This window comes from Loxodonta africana, chromosome Y, assembly GCF_030014295.1.
Source record: "Loxodonta africana isolate mLoxAfr1 chromosome Y, mLoxAfr1.hap2, whole genome shotgun sequence".
Lineage (NCBI taxonomy): Eukaryota > Metazoa > Chordata > Mammalia > Proboscidea > Elephantidae > Loxodonta > Loxodonta africana.
In genome coordinates, this window is record NC_087370.1 from 19471245 (window position 1) to 19493682 (window position 22438).

Below are 22438 nucleotides of genomic sequence, written 5' to 3' on the forward strand. Positions count from 1 at the left end.
TTCATTTCACAATGACTCACATGCAGGTTATTTTCCAAGACAGAGAACCGGAAGGAAAATAAAAGCCCAGAAGATATTTCTTCTTGTTGTGGAAGACGTACTTTATGCTTCTTAAGCCAGTTTAGGTGGTGGAACACCTGGAATTTACTCTCGTGAAACACCTTGATCTTGTGAAAGGCCGTCATTATTGACAACTACTTTATATATATATATATATATGTATAGGTGTTATTAATAAGTTATATGTGTATCATTGTACAAATATATTACATACAATATAAAATCCACAGACACAGACATTAAAAAAGGATGACCTGAAGACTTCCAGTTAAAGAGGAAGTATTGAACACATGTGTTTCTCCAGTCCCTTCTGAAGACCCACTACAGCTATAGTAAATGTTTTTTTTTTTCTTTAATTAATTTTTAATTATGCTTTAAGTGAAAGTTTATCAGGTCAGTCTCTCATACAAAAGTTTACAAACACCTTGCTATATACTTCTAATTGCTCTCCCCCTAATGAGACAGCACACTCCTTCCCACCACTGTCGCTCCTCATCGACAGCGACTTTTATGATCGACTTGGCTAGCCGAAGATATTACATAATACCTTTATATAACGTCTAAAATGATACACGTGAGCAAATTACATCTCCTGCCAGCACAAGTTATCAAACTCATCTCCTGCTGGGCTTTTCTGCTACTAATCACTTGCTTCTCTTTGCTTACTTGTTTGTTTATTTGTTTTCATATAGGACTTAAAGACTAGAGAAAGTAGGGTTTGCCAAACCATTACGAAAAAGCAAAAGGGGGTAGAATTTAAAATTGAGATGACTTTTTTTTTTTTCAATTCCAGTTAATTTTGGTGAGTTGTAAAAAGATGACAATGGTAAAGTAAGTAAATAAATAAAAATAAAGCTAAATTAAACAAAACACAGTGGTCACATAACTTGAGAAGCAAGGGTGTGAGGGAAATTTGGTGCTGCTAAGATGGGTGTGGAGTGGTTGGGGTGAGGAGAAGTCCTGGAAATACCCATTACTTATGCCAGAAAGCAGTTAGCCTGAGTGGAAATGCTTCCCACCTATTTTTCCACCCTGGGATGAGTGGTCTTTTAGGAGGAAAGAGTAGTGTAATCCATTATGCATTTTCATATCATTCCCTCTCTATTTAAAAGGGATTAAAGGCAGAATCAGCTTTTCTAAAGAAAGACTAACGCCTGCAGAAGGTGGGGAGACTTGAAGTGCTGCAAAGCAAAGAAGAGGGGGTTAGGAACCATCCACCAACACCACCAGCTGCCATCAAGTCGATTCCAACTCATGGTGCCCCCACGTGCATCAGAGGAGAGCTGTGCATCCTAGGGTTTTCATAGGGTGATCCTTCTGAAGTGCACTGCCAGGCCTTTCTTCTGAGGTGCCTCTGGGTGGCGTGGACTTGAACCACCAACCTTTCTGTCAGCTACCGAGTGCCTTCACTGTTTGCACCATCCAAGGACTCTTTTGAGCACACTACAAGCTCTAGATAGATGCTGTCCCTCATCTTCAAGGCAGAGATAGAAAAATGGTAGCTAGATAGACAGACAGATAGATGGGTACCGTTGCCATGGAGTTGACCCCGACTTATGGCATCCCCACATATGTCAGAGTAGAACTGTGCTCCACAGGGTTTCCAATGGCCAATTTTTCAGAAGTAGGTCACAAGGCCTTTCTTCTGAGGTGCCCGTGGGTAGACTTGAACCTCCAACCTTTCTGTTAGCAGCTGAGCACTTGAACCATTTGTACCATCCAATGACTCCTGATGCTGTAGGATAGGGGACTTTTCTTACTTTCCAAGTTCAGTCTCCCATATATATTTTCCCAGACTGTATCAGTTACGCCTTGAAAGAACTAAAGCATGTTTAGGCTTCTCTCCAGGAGTGTCGTGGAGTTGGGGGATCAAGGGTGACTGTTGAAGCCACAGCTTGGCTTGGGGAAAAGAAAAGAGATACAATGAGGAACTAGCAAGGACCGTGTCAGGTGTAAAGGGTACCTGAGAACAGGAAACTGCTGGGTCTGTGGACATAAAAAGGGCTAGAGAGCAGTGCTGGGCCAGCCCTGAGAAGTGCCTGTGATGGTCTCACATATTGGGCCCGCTGATCACCTTGGACACAGCTGAGGTCTCCTCGCTTTGTTCTAGCTTTTATGTCCACTCAGAGGCCCCCTTGAGGCCTTTCATGTTTTTAGACAGCTTACCGCATTGTGGACTTAAGGCTTTCTAACACTTTTCCTACAACTTTCCGCAAAGACTTTGTCACCCTTCGTTGGTTATCATCCTTTCATTTTTGCCAGCCCTTCTTTCTATATTGCAGTTCAGCGATTTTGTGGTCCCTCATTTTATCAGCGGTGAGTTTTTTTTAAATGTCCATTGTGCTAAAATATATATATATATATAGCGCAACGTTCACTAATTCAGCATCTTTTCCGTGTACAGTTCAGTGACACCAATGACATTAATTATGTTGTACGACCATCACCGGTATCTGTTGCCAAATTTCCATCGCCCTGAACAGATACCCAGGGCTTCCTGAGCAATGATCCCCCTGACCCCCCCCAATCTTTTTGTTAGTTACCCGCCAGCGACGACCCCACATGTGCGTAGTACAGCTGTCCCACAGGGTTTTCGAGGTAGTGACCTTTCAGAAGCAGATCACTGGGCCTTTCTTCCTGGGCACCTCTGGGTGGGTTTGAACCACCAGCCATTGAGCTAGTAAATTTTTGTGCCACCTAGTGGCTTTTGCCCCTGATAACCGCTAATAAACTTTGGTCTCTAGGCGTTTGCCTGTTCCTGTTAGTTCAGGTGCATGATGGGCTTCCTTCACTCAGCACCATGTTTTCAGGGTTCACCCATGTTGTAACATGTATCAGGACTTCATTTCTCTTTACGGCTCAGCAATATGCCATCAGAGGTGAAATTTAATTTTCATATTCTGTCCTTCTCTGCGTTGTTTTCAGTTGGTTTCCATCAGGAGAGAGGCGGTAGCTTCCCAGTGGAGGAAATTTATCGTTTTTGTTTCCTTGTAGCTTATTAACTCAGTCACCCTTACAACTGTGAAGTGTAAAACAAGTATAATATGCTAATTCTCTCAATTTTAGTGGCCACACAACTTCATATGAGTTCCTTACATGCTTTCAATAGTCTCTTTTGGGGTTGTTAGGTTGCCGTTAGTGGCCATTAAGTCAGCTCTGGCTCATGGCGACCCCAAGCCCAAGAGGACAGGCTGTCGTCCGGTCCTGCTGCATCTCCGTGATCGTCGGTGTGTTTGAGCCCACTGTTGTGGCTATATTGTCATATCTCCTTGAGGTTGTTATTGTTGTGTGTCATTGAGTCAATTTCCCACTATGGCAGAGCTCTGGTGGCACAGTGGTCAAGCATTCGGCTGCTAACGGAGAGGTTGGCAGTTCCAATCACCAACTGCTCCTTGAAAACCCTACAGTACAATTTAACTCTGTCCTATAGGGTCGTTATGAATCAGAATCGACTTGACGGCAGCGGGTTTGGTTTTGGTTTGTAGAGTGATCCTATACAGCAAAGTAGAACTGCTCCATAGGGTTTTCTAGGCTGTAGTCTTTATGGAAGTAGATCACCGGGCCTTTCTCCTGAGCTGCCACGGGGTTAGATTCAAACTTAGCCTCTCACTTGGTAGCCAAGCACAAACCAGTTAAGCCACCCAGGGACCTATTCTGAAAGATCACAGCCATTGAAGACCCTATGGAGCACAGTTCTACTCTGAAACACACGGGGCTGCCATGAGTTGGGGTCACCATGAGTTGGAATTGACTCAGTGGCAATTGATTTAGTTTTTGGTTTTATCGGTAGATAGTGTCATAGAGTTTGGGAACAGGAAGTGACCTTAGAAGCCATCTATTCCAGCTCCCTCTCTCTGCAGACCTAGGAACTGCAGTTGGGAGTCGTTGGATGTCATCCAGTCGATTCCAACTCATAGTGACCCCATGTGACAGACGAGAACTGCCCCATAGGGTTTCCTAGGCTGTGATCTTTATGGAAGCTTATCACCAGGTGTCTCTCACAGAGCTGCTGGGTGACTTTGAACCGCCAACCTTTCCGTTAGCAGCTGAGCACTTAACCATTGTACCACCAGGGCTCCTAAGATGAAAAGAGACCTACGCGGGTTCTCCCAGGTGGTGGCTGGCACAGCTGATTTTCCTGAGAGCCAGTCTCATGTTCTTTTCAGTACACCGCGCTGCCTATGGCTGATGCAGCCTGAGGTCCACCAACACGGAACACGCTCATTTATAAACACTGCCCACGTCCACACATGGCCTTATTTTGAAAGAGAACACCAGCTGGGTAGACAGGTACATCTGATGCAACTGCAATTATATTCTCAGAAATTGATAACCTCGTCCTCGAGCTCAGCAACTTGTTGGCAGCCACCCAAACTTCAGCTTTACTTACAAGTGGGGGAAAAAAATATATATATATGTATATATAAAATGTGTGTCATTAACATAAATATGACATTCAGGTAAATTCAAGGCATAAGGCTTTGTGTTCTGAGGTGATGAACTTTTTTTTTCCTTCACCTAGATGCCCTTTTTTTTTATATATATAATATATTTTTGTTGTTGTTATTGAGAATATGCATAACAAAACATATACCAATTTGACAGCTTCTCCATGTGCAATTCATTGACATGGATGACACTTTTCTGGTTGTGTGACCCTTCTTCCCCTCCTTTTCTGAGTTGTCCCTCCCCCATGAACACAGACTCACTGGCCCCTAAGGTTCCCATCTAATCTTTCGAGTTGCTGTTGTCAGTTTGGTCCTGTACAGAAGATTTTAAAAGAGCACAATGCTCAAGGCAGATATTCTTTTTTTTTTAATTTTTATTGTGCATTAAGTGAAAGTTTACAAATCAAGTCAGGCTTGCATACAAAATGTTATACACACCTTGCTATGTACTCCTAGTTGCTCTTTCCCTAATGAGACAGCACACTCCTTTGCTCCACTCTCTTCGTGTCCTTTTGGCCAGCTTCTGTGCCCCTCTGCTCTCTCATCTCCCCTCCGGACAGGAGATGCCAACATAGTCTCATGTGTCTGCTTGATCCAAGAAGCACATTGTTCACCAGTATCATTTTCTATCCCATAGCCCAGTCCAAACCGTATCTGAAGAGTTGGCTTTGGGAATGGTTTCTGTTTTGGGCTAACAGAAGGGCTGGGGACAGTGACCACTGGGGTGCTTCTAGTCTTAGACCATTAAGTCTGGTCTTTTTACGAGACTTTGGGGTCTGCCTCCCGCTGTTCTCCTGCTCCATCGGGGATTCTCTGTTGTGTTCCCTCTCAGGGCAGTCATCGGTTATAGCCACACAACGTCTAGTTCTTCCTGTATCAGGCTGATGTAGTCTCTGGTTTATGTGGTCCTTTCTGTCTCTTGGGCTCATCTTTACCATATGTCTTTGGTGTTCTTCATTAGATGGCCGCTTGCTAGCGTTTAAGACCCCAGATGTCAAGGCAGATATTCTTTACTAATGAAGCTAACTATTTTTTAACATAATTTTTATTTATTTATTTTTTTGTTGTTGAGAATACACACAGCCAAAACATACAACATTTCAACAGCTTCTACACATACAATTCAGGGACACTGATGACATTCTTTGAGTTGTGCAGCTATTCTCAATCTCCTTTTCTGAAGTGTTCTTCCTCCATTGACATAAACTCCCTGCCCCCTAAGTTTCCTATCTGATCTTTTGAGTTGCTGTTGTCAGTGTGATCCCATATAGAGAGATCTTAAAATAGATGCCCTTTCTTTGTTTACCTCAATCCCAAATTCCTTTCTTCCCCAAAGACTGTACAAACAAGATGTTTCCACCTGCCACTCACTTTCTCTATTTTGAAAGATACTTTTTTTTTTTTATAACCTCAAATAAAAGGTGAAAATAATGGACTATAGCAGCTGACACTGCAGTCGCAAACGGAGCATTTACCTGTAGGGTGGGTATCATGGGTTGAATTGTGCCCCCCAAAGATACCTTTTGGACTCCTAACCCCTATGCCTGTGGATATAATCCCATTGGAAGCGGGGGTTTTCTTTGTTATGTTAATGAGGCAGTATGTTTGTAGGGTGTGCCTTAAAGCAAGCACTCAGAGATATAAGGGGCACATGAAAGGCAGAAGAAAGCAGATACGGGAGCACCAACGCCATCAGAAGACAACGGAGACAGAGCAGGTTAGGACTCCAGAGATGGCTGGCTAGAGAAGCTGAGACAAGGACCTTCCCCCAGAGCCCGTAGAGAGAGAGGCCCGCTCCCTGAATTCATACTTCTAGCCCCCTGAACAGTGAGACCATAAATTCCTGTTCTTTAAAACCACCCACTTGTGGTGTTTCTGTTACAGCAGCACTAGAGAACTAAAGAATTCTTAAAGGGAGATCCCTCTGGTGAGAGTGGTTTGGGTTCGAGCGGCCAGCTGGTCGGCCCTTCACTGTGGCTTGGAGGATAGTTGAAACAGTCTGGGCAGCTGGAGGAGGGCGTCCTGGGCAAGCTTGCTCACTCACGTGGGCTCTGCAGGCCACCTCCCTGTCTCTGGTCTGAGGCTGGAAATGAAGTCCTGCTTTCGGGACATTCTGATGCAGAGGAAAACACAACGTGAACCCAACTTGTTTCCCAATGACTCCTCTACCTCTGTGTTTCCTATCTGCTGATCTCACTGCTTCTGAACGGCCGCCTGTGTTGACGCCGAGGGCTGGTGGCTGTCTGCAGCCATGCTTCTCTGGAAACCCATGAGGCAACTTTAAATTCAGACAACAGCAGCCACAGAAATAGCAAGGAGGGAAGGGCTATGTCAAACCCGAGCCCCAGGCTCTTCCTCAGTTTTCTATTTGGTGGTCAAGTTATGCCTTTAAAGTGCTTCCAAGGGCGTCACTTCTTCAGAGTACAATTTACTGCATTTTGTTTAAAATACAGAGCCACCTCTTTTGGGCCCCCTCTGGAGCCCAGGGGCGATTGTATCGTCAGCAGGTTCTCCTGATAAAGAAAGCTAACCTCCCACAAGCCTGCTGGGCCCTGGCTGTCCAGGGACAGGGCGCGGTGAGCGAGTTCCAGCTGGGAGAGCTGAGTATGAGGAAGGGCAAGCTAAGGGCAGCTTCCGAGCAGAGCCAGCCGGGCTGCAGCTAGGGAAGGTGGGGATTCTGAGGCCAATCTGGAGGGGGAGCTTGCTGAAGCCTATCCCAAAACACAGTCCCTGGGTGGCACACACAGTTAATGCACTCAGCTGCTAACCCAACGGTTGGAGGTACCAGTCCACCCAGAGGCATCTCGAAAGAAAGGCTTGGCAATCTACTTCTGAAAAATCAGCTGCTGAAATCCCTATGGAGCACAGCTCTACTCTGACGCATATGGGGTCGCCATGACTTGGGGTGGAACTGGTGGTACAGTGGTTAAGAGCTTGGCTGCTAACCAAAAGACTGGCAGTTGGAATCCACCAGCTGCTCGTTGGAAAACCTATGGGGCAGTTCTACTCTGTCCTGTTGGGTTGCTGTGAGTCGGAATCAACTCAATGGCAATGGGTTTGTTTTTTTTTTTTAATGTACCCGGCATCTAGGACACTATAATTTACAACTTGGCTCTATTCCCTTCATGAATATGTCTATGAATGGCTGAGTAAGGAGGGCCCCGGTGGTGCAACAGTTAAGCAATTGGCTGCTACCTGAAAGGTTGGCGGTTTGAATCCACCCAGTGGCTCCCTAGGAGAAAGACCTGCTGATCTGCTCCCATAAAGATTACAGCTTAGGTGACCCTATGGGGCAGTTCTACTCTGTCACAGGGTCGCTAGGAGTCGAAAGCCTAGTCAAAGGCACCCAGCAACAACATCCTGTCCTTGAGTGTTATCCAGATGTTAGGGGCGGTGAAAGAGTGGTTAGCTATGATACGGACAACTAAACCAAAGAAATGAAGGCAATTTTCAAAGACCCTGCATTGTATTTATTTTGAAATATTTGAATCACAGTACGTTTGTACCCCCAGGGACTCCATGCAATTGGGGGGGCCTATCTGAGTTTTACTGGTTGGTCCTGAGTGATTAGCAGGGGCAAACATTAGGGGAGCTCTCTTTGATCCGAGTCCTGGCCGACTGGAGCTGATTGCTACAGAACTGGTGGTTTGGCTTCCTGGACTGGTTACTGCAGATTGTGGGCAGAGCTCTGTTGTCACTCGTGGTCTGCCCTTGCCCATTTATGTATTCAGTCTCCCAACAGGTTGACAAGACTGGACCATGTGGAGAATTCTATTTAATAAGATAGGCTCCGTGGTCTCTTTGACGTCTTCACACTGAGACCATGGTTACTACATGCTGAATGGTGGAGGACAGGGTCAGATGGGATTCTCACTCTGTATCCAGGCTATGTCCATTGAGCTGATTTTCTTTGCTATGGGTGGTTTGTGGCCTGGCTGGATAAAGGTCTTAGCGTTTTAGTCTCTGCTGGGGGAGTCCTTTTCCCTGTCTTTGGTTCTCCAGGTCACTGATGAGATAACAGCATCCCATGGAGACCCATGAAGAGGTCCCAGGTAGTGATACCCAGGATATTCTAGCTTTGGTGCTGCCAGTGGTTTGTGGTGGTTGTGGTTAGTTGCTGTTGAGTTGGCTCCAGCTCATGGCAACTTATGTACAACAAAATGAAATGCTGCCCGGTCCTGTTCCATCATCATGATTGTGGTGGTTAAGCTTGTGTGTCAGCTTGGCTGGGCCATGATTCTCAGTGGTTTGGCAGTTTGACTGTTATGTAATGATGTAGTTTGGCAGTTATGTAATGATGTAGTTATCCTCCGTTTTGTGATATAATGTAATCACGTCCATGATGTGATCTGATGCCATCAGCCAATGGGTTGTAAGGGGAGTTTCCTTGGGAAGTGTGACCTACACCTGATAAAATGGACATTCTGGCAAAGCTCACTGGGCTTTGCGCACCCTGGATCCTATATCCAGCTTGTCGTCATCTGACCTGCAGTCCTTGGGACTTGAGCCAGCAGCCTGCCATATAGTGTGCCAATCTTGGATTCATCAGCCCCTGCAGCTGTATGAGTCAGGAGAAGCCTCCAGCCTGATTCCTGACCCAAGAACTTGCCAGCAACTACTGCTGCGTGAGCCATTTCCTTGAAATAAATCTCTCTCTCTCTCTATATATATGTGTATATGTGTCATTTGCAGGGAAGGGACTTTTCATCTGTTTAAACACAAGCTGAAATATGGCAAATATAGCAGAACATGTGGGAAGATATCTTGTACAGAGCACATTTCCGTTGCCTAGGATATGAATTCTTAGAGTTTTTCAGAGCAGTGATTGGAATCTACAAACAGAATTTTCCCTGTTTTGCATGGACACGTGTTAGCAGAAGTTGGACATGCCTTTTGAGTCGTTAATTATTTGGCTTGTAGTCTATGGTCAGAAAAATGACACAGGAAGACTTTCACCTCAGTGTTTTGGCTCCAAGAGCGGTGAATCAGAAGCTTTGATCGTCACGTGTGAGGTGTGACGTGAGGTTGGAATCTCTGAGTAAGCAGTACTGGGGTGCCAATTTGCCGCTGTGCTGTTCTTTAACGGAATCCGCATTCTGAATTGGTTGTATTTCTTCTAAGACTGACATGTTGGTTCTTTTGGCAGTCCACCGTATATTCAGTCTCCTTGGCCAGCACCACAGATCAAACGCATCAGTTCTTCTTCGGGCTTCCTCTTTCGCTGCACAGCTATTGCGTGCCCATAAGGCGATTGGAAAGACTGTGGCTTCGGTCATATGCACTTTAGTCATCAGTGACATGTTTGTTTCTTAAAACTTTAAAGAGGTCGTGTAGTTCATAAAGTTACGTTCTACATCCTAGTTCGGTGAGTAGCGTCTCGGGTCTTAAAAGCTTGCGAGCAGCCACCTAAGGTACCACAATTGGCCACTACTCACCTGGAGCAAAAGAAAAAGAAGGAGGGCAAAGACTCCAAGATGAAGCTAGTCTGCAGGACAGACTACATGAACCATTGCCTCATCTACCCTGAGGCCAGAAGAGCTAAGTGGTGCCTGACTATCAGTAACCATTTTTAATCAGGGCCACAGCAGATGGACCCTCATAGAGTGGGAGGAAAATGTGGAACAGAACCTCAGATTTCTGCTTGAAACTGGAGGACTCCCCGAGACTAATGTCCTGCAGTACTCTTCAAACCTTAAACTGAAGCTAACCCCTGAGGTCACCTTGTAGCTAAGCAACAGATTGGCTCACAAAATAATGGGTATCACCCGTAAGTTCTGTGCTCCTTTAAAAAATCACCTATATGAGACCAAACGGGTCAATAATAACTTTAAAACAAAGATGAGGATGTAAGGGGGCAGGGAAACTAGATCAATGGAAATGGAACAACCAGAAAGGAAATGAGAATAGTCATGCATTGTGAAGAATGTAAACAATGTCACTGGACAACTTGTGTAGACATTGTTGAATAGGATCCTAGATTGCTGTGTAAGCCTTCACCAAAAACAAGATCAAATATTATTGAAAAAAAAAAATTAAAGAGGTCTCTTGCAACAGATTTGTCCAATGCAATGCTCCTTAGAAGCAAGGGTGGCAAGACTCTATCTTGCTTGCTTTGGGCAAGTCATCAGGAAAGACCAATCACTAGAAAATGACATCATGTTTGGTAAAGTAGAGGGTCAATGACAATGAGGGAAACCCTCCATGAGATGGATTGACACATTGGCCACAACAATGGACTCAGTCATACCAACGATCCTGAAGATGGCACAGGACTGGGCCATGTTTTGTTGTGTTGTGCATGAGGTTGCCATGATTTGGAACTGACTCAGTGACAAGTAACGACATTCAGAATTCCCAAAGGAAGTAGCTGGGACAATGATGCTAAACTCTACTTTGGAACCAATATTCTCACGTCTCCGTGAGCACATCTATGCCCAGAGCTATACAAGGAGCTGCTTTCACAGCTCCAGAGCACCATCTCATTGAAGTCTATGTAAACAGATCTGCCAACCGGCGCCATGTACATGGACCTCCATGTTGTCAGTGGTGGCACCTTCTACCCTGGAGGTCTACCACAGGGGCTGAGACTGGAAGTTTCTCTGACTTCTCCTGACCCTATCCGTCGTAAAAGTTGTTCTCCCTTTTCCTGCTCCAGGCTAACTTTATAGATAAATAGCTTGGTTTGTATAGATAGATCCTGCAAATCTGAGTTTGGAGGGGGGTGGAGAACAATGATGTTTCCTTTCTTTGGAGAAACAAATATTTCTTCTCAGGGGCAATTTCATTTTAGAATTTGAGTGCAAAGAGATGTGATGCATATGGCCAAATAGGAGCACAGTCTATTCCACATGCCACAGTATCCTAGATATAGTCTTTCTCATCATGGGCTTGCCGGGACCCATTGTTAGCCCATCTACCACCCCTTGCCCACTCCCCAACCCACATGAGACCCCAAAGTTATTTTTTCTGACAAAAAGGAAATATCTATTTCAAGTCGCCCCTTTCATTTACCATCTTGCATTCTACAGTGTCGTACAACTCAGAGTAATAGTTGTATAAACGTCCAGCCTTGAGTAACAGCATGCTTTTCAACAAGCATTACAAAACGACTAAATGACTGATAAATTGGTGACTCTATTGCTAAGTTTTGTTAAGTCAAAATCTCTTGTCTAGAGCTACAGGTATTTAATAGAAATCTTATTAAACGTGTGTTCTTTCTGATATGCTTAGACGGAGGAAAGTAAGTACTCTGGGTTCAGAAAATACAGAAAGTCTGCTGCTTACGATGGGGTTCCATTCCAATGACTACCCTGTTGTCAGTTATGACCTAAATTGAATATCTCATTTTTTTTTTTTTTAGCTTTCATTATTATTGCCTTTTATTATCAGTATCTTTATAAATCCAATCTTTATTTGTCTTTGGCAGTTGGCATGAGAATGATAACATCCCCAGATAAGGCTCTATAGCACTGTATATAGTAGATATTGCTAACAATAAGATGTACAAAAAAATCAGTTGCAAAAGGACAAATATTGTATGAGATCACTATTATAAGAACTCAGGAAAAGGTTTAAACACAGAAGAAAACATTCTTTGATGGTTACAAGGGTGGGGAGGGAGGGAGAGGGGTATTCACTAATTAGATAGTAGACAAGAATTACCTTAGGTGAAGGGAAGGACAACACACTATACAGGGGAAGTCAGCACAACTGGACCAAAGCAAAAGCTAAGAAGTTTCCTGAACACATCCAAACACTTTGAAGGACAGAGTAGCTGGGGCTGGGTCCTGGGGACCATAGTTTCAGGGGACATCTAGGGCAATCGGCATAACAAAGTTTATTAAGAAAACATTTTGCATCCCGCTTTGGTGAGTGGCGTCTGGCATCTTAAAAGCTAGCAAGCGGCCATCTGAGGTGCATCAGTTGGTCCCAACCCACCTGGAGCAAAGGAGAATGAAGAACACCATGGACACAAGGAAAATATTAGCCCAAGAGACTATTGGTCCACATGAACCAGAGACTCCACCAACCTGAGACCAGAGGAACTGGACGGTGCCTGGCTACCACCAAGAACTGCCCTGACAGGGAACATAACAGAGAGTCCTGGAGGGGGTGGGAAAAAACTACAGAGCAGAACTCGAATTCATGCAACAAGACCAGATTTCATGGTCTGACAGAGACTGGAGGAACCCTGGAAACTGTCGCCCCCGGATGCTCTGTTAGCCCAGAGCCAGAACCATTCCCAAAGCCAACTCTTCAGACAAAGATTGGACAGGAATATAGATCAGAGAATAATACACGTGAGGAGTGTGATTCTTGGTTCCGTTCGATGTACGCGATCAAATGGGCGGCTCCTGTCCAAAATCAGGATGAGAAGGCAGGAAGAGACAGGAACTGGTCAAATGGACACAGGGAACCTGGAGTGGAAAGGGGGAGAGTGCTGTCACATTGTGGGAATTGTAACTAGTGTCACATAACAGTACCCACATACCCACTGCCATTGAGTAGATTCCGACTAATAGGACAGAGTAGAACTGCCCCATAGAGTTTCCAAAGAGCACGTGGCGAATATGAACTGCCGACCTCTCGGTTAGCAGCCATAGCACTTAACCACTACACCACCAGGATTTCCTCACATAACAATATGTGTATACATTTTTGTATGAGAAAATAACTTGAACTGTAAACTTTCACTTAAGGCACAATTTTAAAATTTTAAAAATCCCTGTGAGCAGCCATTTAAGATACATCAATTGGTCCCATCCCACTTGGAGCAAAAGAGATTGAAGAAACCAAAGACACAAGGAAAATACTAGCCCAAAGGACTAAAGGACCACATGAACCAGAAACTCCACCAACCTGAGACCAGAAGAACTAGGTGGTGCCCTGCTAACACCAATGATCGCCCTGACAGGGAACACAACAGAGAGTCCTGGATGCAATAGGAGAGAAGTGTGGAGCAGAACTCAAATTCACATAAAAACATCAGACTTAATGGTCTGAACCCCCAAAACTGTGGCCCCCAGACACACTGTTAACCCAGAACTGAAACCATTCCCTAAGCCTATTCTTCAAAGATTAGACAGGAGTATAAAACAAAAAATAATACATGTGAGGAATGTGCTAGGAGAAAAAAAAAAAAAGATGTACCAAAAAAAAAAAAAAAAAAGGACGGTGCAGTCCATCATAACTTGAATACATCTTAAGTTGGGGACTACCTGTATAATGACACTGTCAATGTTATCAGATGATAGATTATGTCCCGCCGTTGCTATTAGGGTTGCTAACTGTAGGCGGGATCAACCTTTTTCCCTACCATGGACTCCTGCATGGGCACATTTCTTCATGCCCCCTTGGTTGCTCACTAGGATAGAGTCTGCCTTGGAGTAGTTGCCAAGAGACAAGGCCACACACATGGCTCCGGTGGAGGCGAAACACCAGGCTGTCCCATTGCCTGTGGACAATGAGATGCAACGCTCACACCTATTTCAAGAACAATTGGTTTGGGGAGAATGTGTGTGTCAAGGTTTATAGTCGGACATATCAGCCTCAGGGTGATGGTGGAACCGCTCATACCCGCACTTACGGATTGAATTTTGTCTCCCAAAACTATGTGTTGTAAATCCAAACCCCTATACCTGTGGTTATAATCCCATTTGAGAATGGGTTTTCTTTGTAATGTTACTGCAACACTATTAGGGTAGGCTGTGTCTTAAATCAATCTCTTGAGATGTAAAAGAGCAGATTAGGCATAGAGAAGCAGACAGGTGGGAGAAGAGAGATAGCACACCACATGAAGATCACCAAGGAACCAAGGAGCAAGGACCTTCCCCCAGAGCAGACAGAGAGAGAAAACCTTCCCCTAAGGCCCCTGTCCATTGCCTGTTGCTGTCCAGCCAATTCCGATCCATAGCGACCCTGGAAGACAGAGTAGAACTGCCCCATAGGGTTTCCAAGGAGTGCCTGGTGGGTTCGGTCTGCCGACCTTTTGGTTAGCAGCCCAGCTCCTAACCACCGTACCACCAGGGCTCCACCTGACAACTGGTTAGGGGAGAGCAAACTTACAAACTTGTAATCACCTGGGACATGCTGGGGAATTCTTGACTGAAACATTTGTTAAACTCGGTTATAAATTTCTTAGGAGAAGGGAAAATATCTTATTCAACTTCATAACCCTGACTGCTTACAACAGTGCCGTGTTCCGATCACAAAGGAGCTCGCTGCCCGATTGTTGAATTGAGTCAGCAAACCTCCCTGCAGTGAAGAATCAAGCCCCTTAGTAACTTAACTGCTGGCTTCTCCTCGGTATTCAATAGCTCGGTTCCCCTGGAAGCACATAGAACGTGCATCTCTCATGCGGTTTTTAATACGTTTTCCTGAAAATAAGATGTATGCTAATGCCATTGCAATTGAAAGGGCTTTTGAGGAGGAGTATTGTGGCCATTTGGAAATAATAACTTTCTATTTGTATTATGCAAAGGAGTTTCTCCTTCTTTTGTAAATAAAGCTTTCTAATACTGATGCAGGCCCACACTGTACTTCCTACAACATAGTTCTTGAAAAAGTACCAGAATAGGCATGCTAATGAGAACTTCTTATCCCCGCGTGGTGGGAAAGATTGTGTTTTTGTAGGAAAATATGACAAAATGAAGAACCTGACAAACAGATTCTCTGTCTGTGTTCTTTGTCACGGAATAATCAGGTCCTCTCTCAAAAGAAAAAAAAAAAAAAATTTTTTTTTTTTTTCTCTCAAGCAGAAAGTGACTTTTCCGGAGACTGAACTCATGGTAAACATCCCAGAACTACTTCCCCTTGGGGACTATGTTAGTGTCCCACAGCTGCCATAACAAAATACCACAAAGTGAGTGGCTTTGTTGTTCTTTTTAGGTGCCAACGAAGGTGCCGACGAGTCAGTTCTGACTCATAGCAAACCTACACGCAACCAAACGAAACACTGTCCAGTCCCGTGCCACCTCAGAATCATTGTTATGCCTGAGCCCATTGTTGCAGCCACGGTGTCAGTCCATCTCGTTGAGGGTCTTCCTCTTTTTTGATGAACCTGTACCTTACCAAGCATGATGTCCTTTTCCAGGGATTGGTGCCTCCAGTAATGGGTCCAAAGTCTGTGAGATGCAGTCTCACCATCCTTGCTTCTAAGGAGCATTCTGGCTGTACTTCCTCCGAGACAGATTTGTTTGTTCTTCAGTATTGTTTGCAAATACCATAATTCAGAGGCATCAATTAATGAACAGATATTTATTGTCTCACAGTCCTGGAGGCTGGAACTTTGAATTCAGGGCTTTTTTGTAGGGCCACGTCTATCCATTCTAGGGAAAGATCCTTCCTTGTCTCTCCCAGCTTCACTAGCCCCGGGCGTTTCTTGATGTTCATTGGCTTGTAGATGGGTCCTCAGCTGGGGTCTTTCTTTGGTTTGTGACTCTGTTTCCATGTCTATTCTCTTTTTTATGACACCACTCAGAAGGAAGTAGGGCTAAAACCCACCTATTCTAGTATGACTTAACTGATAACCTCTTCAAAGACCCTGCTTCCCCAAACAAGGTCACTTTCACAGCTACAGGGGTTAAGACGTTAACATATCTTTTGGGGAAGACAATTCAATCCATGTTGTTGTTGTTGCTGGTAGGTGCCATTGAGTTGACTCCAACTCATGGCGACCTTCTGTGTAACAGAACCAAACACGACCCAGTCCTGCCCCGTCTTCCTGATCGTTGCTATGCTTGAGTCCATTGTTGCAGCCACTATGTCAATCCATCTCATTGAGGGTCTCCCTCTTTTTCGTTGACCCTCTACTTTACCAACCATGACATCCTTCTCCATAGCAGGGAATAATTACACGTGTGAGCTGACAGTCATCTTTGTCCCTGCGTCAGGGAGTCACTTCTACCCCCAATATTGAGCAGTAATGGCTGTGCCCAGTGGCTGGATCTGGGTCCTCACTCATCATCCCATCTTGTCTCACACCTTCACGCGGACCAGGTTATAAAAATAGTCCCCTGCGGCATCCTCAGCAGTAGCCAGTCCATTTTACCAAGCTGACTAGAAATACATGGACGTCGTTGTTAGATGCCTTCGAGCCAGTCCCCGACTCATGGAGGCCCTGAGAATAATAGAAGGAAATGCTGCCTGGTCGTGCACCACCCACACGATGGGTTATGAATCCAATCAAATACACTGTTAAACATTCAGTACTTTACGAAAATGTCAAAGAAAAGTTAACACAGAGCAAAAACCAAAGGAGCCCTGGTGGTGCAATGGTTAAGCGCTTGGCTGCTAACCGAAAGGTTGACGATTTGAATCCATGAGCTGCTCTGTGGGAGAGTGATGGAACAGGCTGCTTTCATTAAGACTATAGCCTTGGAAACCCTTTGGGGCAGTTCTACTCTGTCGTACAGGGTGGTTATGGGTTGGATTCAATGCGAAGGCGATGGGTTTAGTGAAAAAGGGAAGTTCTGGGTACAGGCCAGCCAGTGAAAGAAAAGAAAGGTCCGGGAAAAAAAGTCAGCCTGGATAAGACTGGCAGTTCCCTGTATACCTTGCCCTGGGATTGCTTAGCAGGGAGAAAGCAGAGCAGGATGTTAGAATCCAAGGTGTGTCCTTTGTAATTCGTTATCTATAAAGATGGAATCCCGGGTGGTGCAAATGGTTAACACACTTGGGTGCTAAGCCAAAAGGTTGGAGGGTCAAGTCCACCCAGAGGCACCTCGCAAGAAAGGTCGGGTGCTCTACTTCCAAAAACTAAGCCATTGAGAACCTTGTGGAACACAGTTCTACTCTGACACACACAAGGTCACCATGATTCGGGATTGACGTCACAGCAACTGGTGGTCGTGGTTAAATATAAAGATGGTCATGGTATAATCCTCATTGCAGATGGTCAACCCAGCAATCAGCAAAAATTCCTCTTGCCTTCTTCAAAAAGTTTTGAGTTAGAGAACTTCTCCAAGGATTGCTGTGTTTTGAGAGTTTGCTTACTGGGGTGAATAATTCAACATGGCTAAAAAAAAAAAAAAAACTAAGAGGGCAAAGGGAACTGAACAGGTAAAGCAAAGAGATTGTTGCAGATGGTGTTTTGTACTCCCTTAAAAGTTATGCTGAAGTCTTAGCCCCTGTACCCCTAGAACTGCACCGTAGGGTTTTCTTGGCTGTAATCTTTACAGAAGGAGCCCTGGTGGCACAGTGGTTAAGTGCTGGTCTGCTAACCGAAAGATCGGCAGTTCAGACCCACCACCGCTCCTTGGGAGAAAAGGCCTAGTGATCTGTTCCAGTAAAGATTGCAGCCTAGGAAACCCTATGGGGCAGTTCTCTTCTGTCACATGGGGTCGCTATGAGTCAGAATTGACTCAACGGCACACAACAACGATAATGATCTTTACAGAAGCAGATCACCAGGACTTTCTTCCACAGTGCAACTGCATGGGTTCAAACTGCCAACCTTTAGATTAGTAGTTGTACACAAACCACTTGCACCACCCAGGGACAGCCCATTGGATCCAGCTGGACCTTAATTAAATCTGGCCAAAGGGCATTCAAGCAGTTATGGATAGAGACAATATATGGAATTTATGACCATAGAAACTTGGTTCTAGTCCTGTTTGGGCTACTTACTAGCTGTGGGAGACACTGTTTGCCTACCCATTTCTCTCTATGCCCAACTGTGGTACAGTTTCCAGTCTCACTTGTAGTTGGGTATACCCATCTATATAAGTCTCTCACAAGATGGCCGAATCCCAACAACTTGGATCCATGAATGACTGTGTGGAACAGAGGCATCCACTAACCTGCAGCCCAAGCCCACATGGTTTACAAAAATGGCCATAACGAAGCCAAGACATTTTTGCACTATTTGTTACAGCAGCTTAGCCTACTCTTAGACATTAAAGCAAAAAAAAAAAAAAAACCTCCCAAACCAGCTGCCATTGAGTTGACTCTGATTCATGGCTACCCCATTGTGTTAGAGTAGAACTGTATGCCATAGGGTTTGCAATGGCTGATTTCGAGAAGTAGATCACCAGGCCTTTCATCCAAGGAGCTGCCAACGTTTTAGCTAGTAGTGCAGCATTTAACTGTTTGCACCACCCAGGCACTAGCTCTGGCAAATAGTCTTTCCCCCCTGGGAACCTTGTCTTAGTCATCTAGTACTGCTATAACAGAAATACTACAAGTGGGTGGCTTTAACAAAGAGAAGTTTAGTCTCTCACAGTCCAGTAGGCTAGAAGTCAGAATTCAGGGTACCGGCTCCAGGGGACATCTTTCTCTCTCCGTCGGCTCTGGAGGGGAAGGTTCTTGTCATCAGTCTTCCCTTGGCCTGGGAGCATCTCAGTGCAGCAACCTTAGGTCCAAAGGACACGCTCTGCTCCCAGCACAGCTTTCTTGGTGGTATGAGGTCCCCATGTCTCTCTGCTCACTTCCCTCTTTTATATCTCAAAAAAGATTGGCTTAAGACATTATCTAATCTTGTAGACCTCATCGATATAACTGCCACTAATCCATCTCATTACATCATAGTGATAGGATTTACAACACATAGGGAAATCACGTCGGATGACGAAACGGTAGACAATCATACGATACTGGGAATCATGACCTAGCCAAGTTGACACATATTTTGGGAAGACACAATTCAATCCATGACAGACCTCATTGATCAAATGTGAATGATTGCAACCAATATCAGCTGCCCTGCTGAGGATGCATTAAACAATGCATGAAAAGCACTTTGTAAGTATACCAAAACCTGAAAACCGAATCTGTTGTCATCAAGTCTATTCCTACTCATAGCGACCCTATAGGACAGAGTAGAACCGCACCATAGGGTTTCCAAGGAGTGGCTGGTGGATTGGAACTGCCGACCTTTTGGTTAGCAGCTGGGCTCTTAACCACTGAGCCACCAGGGCTCCCTGTAAGCATACAGTACTGTATAAACTTCTGTTGTCAGAATGAAGAGAGGTAAGCGAAACCATTGCCTATCAGTCACGGTTTAACCTCTATAGGTTTATTCACATAGAATGATGTTTTTAGAAAACAGAGAGCCAGACCGACAAGTGACTACGGAAAGCAAATTTTAAAGACTCTGAATACAGTGAAACCTGTGAGAGCAGGAACTTGACGGGACTGCCTTGTTTTTCCAGGTCTTTCAAGTTTTCTGCTGTTGATGGGTGTTGCCTTACTGCTTTTCTGTGGCTCTCTCAAAAAAAACCCAATGCTGCCGAGTCGATTCCAACTTATAGCGACTCTCTATTGAGTTTTCCTTCTCTGGTGGGTTTCTGCCTTACACAAGTTCTGGCTTTGTATGGAATGCGATAATGACAAATAAACGAAAGCAATCACTTGCGATGGACATGGTTTCCACTCCTAGGGAAAATAAAGAAACTTTCCCACTAAGTGAATGCCACAGCGTAAGAGTACACACGTTACAGGCACTCAGCGGCTTGGACCTACGCCCAGGGACTCTGCTCACCAAACCAGGACTGGCCTGAGTGACTGCGTTGTGCAGAAGGTGAGTTCACATCGCAGAAATAACAGAATCTAAGCCAAACACGGGGCTTCCTGGAACTGCCTTCTGTTTTATAGGCGAGAGCTTACTGAAAACCGGGCAGAGAAATGTGAGCAGTGAAAACCCACGCTTCTCAGCCCCTTGAATTTATCATGTGCAAATGTGCTGTAGGGTTTCAATAAAACAAGTTTTATGGAATTAGGTAACTTAATGAGAAAGTGTGCGTTCTTTTATTCAATTTCCCCCCCATTGTCTTAGAGGCAGACTCCGCAAAATTGAAACAGGCATCAAACGATTGTGACTAAACGTCCTTAGCACTGGTTAAAAATCACACCTCCACGCCATGGGGAACGGGTCCTGTAAACCCAACAGCACGGATAACGTACGGGTTCTCGTTGCCTGTGAAGTTATCAGCATTGTTCCTCCCTGTTACTTCTTGCAGGATCATTAATTGATTTTTTCTTTTTGTATTTGAGTTACAGAGTACAATTTAAAAATGATTCATTCATTCATAGCATACCTCAAATTCCTTGAAAGTAGGTTTGTGCTGGGGAAGCAGTTAGTTGTCCTTGTAACATTAATGAAGGGGGTGTTGATTCTTTCTCGGTATAACGGACACTTCTTCCAGGTGCCGGAGTCCCTGGGTGTGCAAAGAGATAGCGGGCTTGGCTGCAAACCAAAGGTTGGAGGTTCAAGTCCACCCAGAGGTGCCTTGGAAGAAAGACTTGGCGATATACTGCTGAAAAATCAGCCAATGAAAATCCTATAGAGCACAGTTCTACTCTGGCACACATGGGGTTTCTACGAGTCAGAAATGACTGATGGCAGCTGGTTTGGTTTGGTTTGGATGTATAAATATATTCCAGTTATGTTGGGAAACATTTGGAGGAATAAGAGTTGATCAAGAGGACCTGGGTCTCCAAGAGGCTAGAGACACTCAGCATATGGCCAGAAATGCAGAGGAGGGCCACAGGGAAGATCAAAGCTTCCAGGTGACGCTAGGAGCTGACTTGGGTTGAGGACTCGGCACATGGTTCCAGCCAAGGAGATAGAGGGCTCTCCTGGATGGGCTCCTGGTACAGATATCGTCAGTCACGCCTGGAAGGTGTATCCACTTCATGTAGTGCAAATGCTTAATGGCTTGGCTGCTAACTGAAGACTGGAGGTTCGAGTCCACCCAGAGATGCCTCAGAAGAAAAGCTTGGCAAACTACTGCCAAAAACCAGGCACTGAAAACCCTACAGAGCTCACTTCTACTCTGACATTCATGGGAGTGTGTCTTAGTTATCTAGTGCTGCTGTAACAGAAATACCACAAGTGGAAGGCTTTAACAAAGAGAAATTTATTCTCTCATAGTCTAGTAGGCTACAAGTCCACATTCAGGGCATCAGCTCTGGGGAAAGACTTTCTCTTGTCTGTCGGCTCTGGAGGAAGGTCCTTGTCATCAATCTTCCCTTGGTCTGGGAACATCTCAGCGCAGGAACCTCAGGTCCAAAGGATACGCTCTGCTCCTGGTGCTTCTTTCTTGGTGGTATGAGGTCCCCCACTCTCTGCTCACTTCCTTTTCCTTTTATCTCTTGAGAGATAAAAGATGTTGCAGGCCACACCCCAGGGAAACTCCCTTTACATTGGATCAGGGATGTGACCTGAGTAAGGGTGTTACAATCCCACCTTAATCCTCTTTAGCATAAAATTACAATCGCAAAATGGAGAACAACCACACAATACTGGGAATCATGAATCATGGTTTAACCAAGTTGATGCATATTTTTGAGGGACACAATTCAATCCATGACAGGGCACCTTGAGTTGAAGGCAGCTGGCTTTCTGGTTCATGCATGGTGCACAGACCAGCCAAAAGGGGGCACAGATGATCACCACATGCCAGTGAGGGCTAGTAACAGCAGTTCCGTGGGAAAGGAACAAGTGATGTGGGATCCAGTAGTCTGGGAGAGCTTACCAGAGGCTTGGGGCTTCAGCTCAGCTTGCAGAATGTTTGATACAAGGGGTAGCCACTTGGAGAATGGAGGCTGCAGAAGCGAATGTTCAAGGCACTAATGCTTTGGGAATACATCTGCTACCGGGCATGTTGTTGTGTGTGATCGAGTCAGTTCAACTCATAGCCACCCTATGTGACAGAGTAGAACAGCCCCATAGGGTTTCCTAGGCTCTAATCTTTATGGAAGCAGATCGCCAGGTCTCTTCTCCTTCAGAGTTACTGGGTGGATTTGAACTGCCAAACTTTCAGTTAGCAGCCAAGTGCTTAACTGTTGCGCCACTAGGGTGTCTTCTACTGGTCATAATTCTGACTGATAGCAACCCTATAGGACAGAGTAGAATTACCTCATAGGGTTTCCAGGATGGACCCCTGGTGGTGCAGTGGTTAAGAGCTATGGCTGCTAACCAAAAGGTCAGC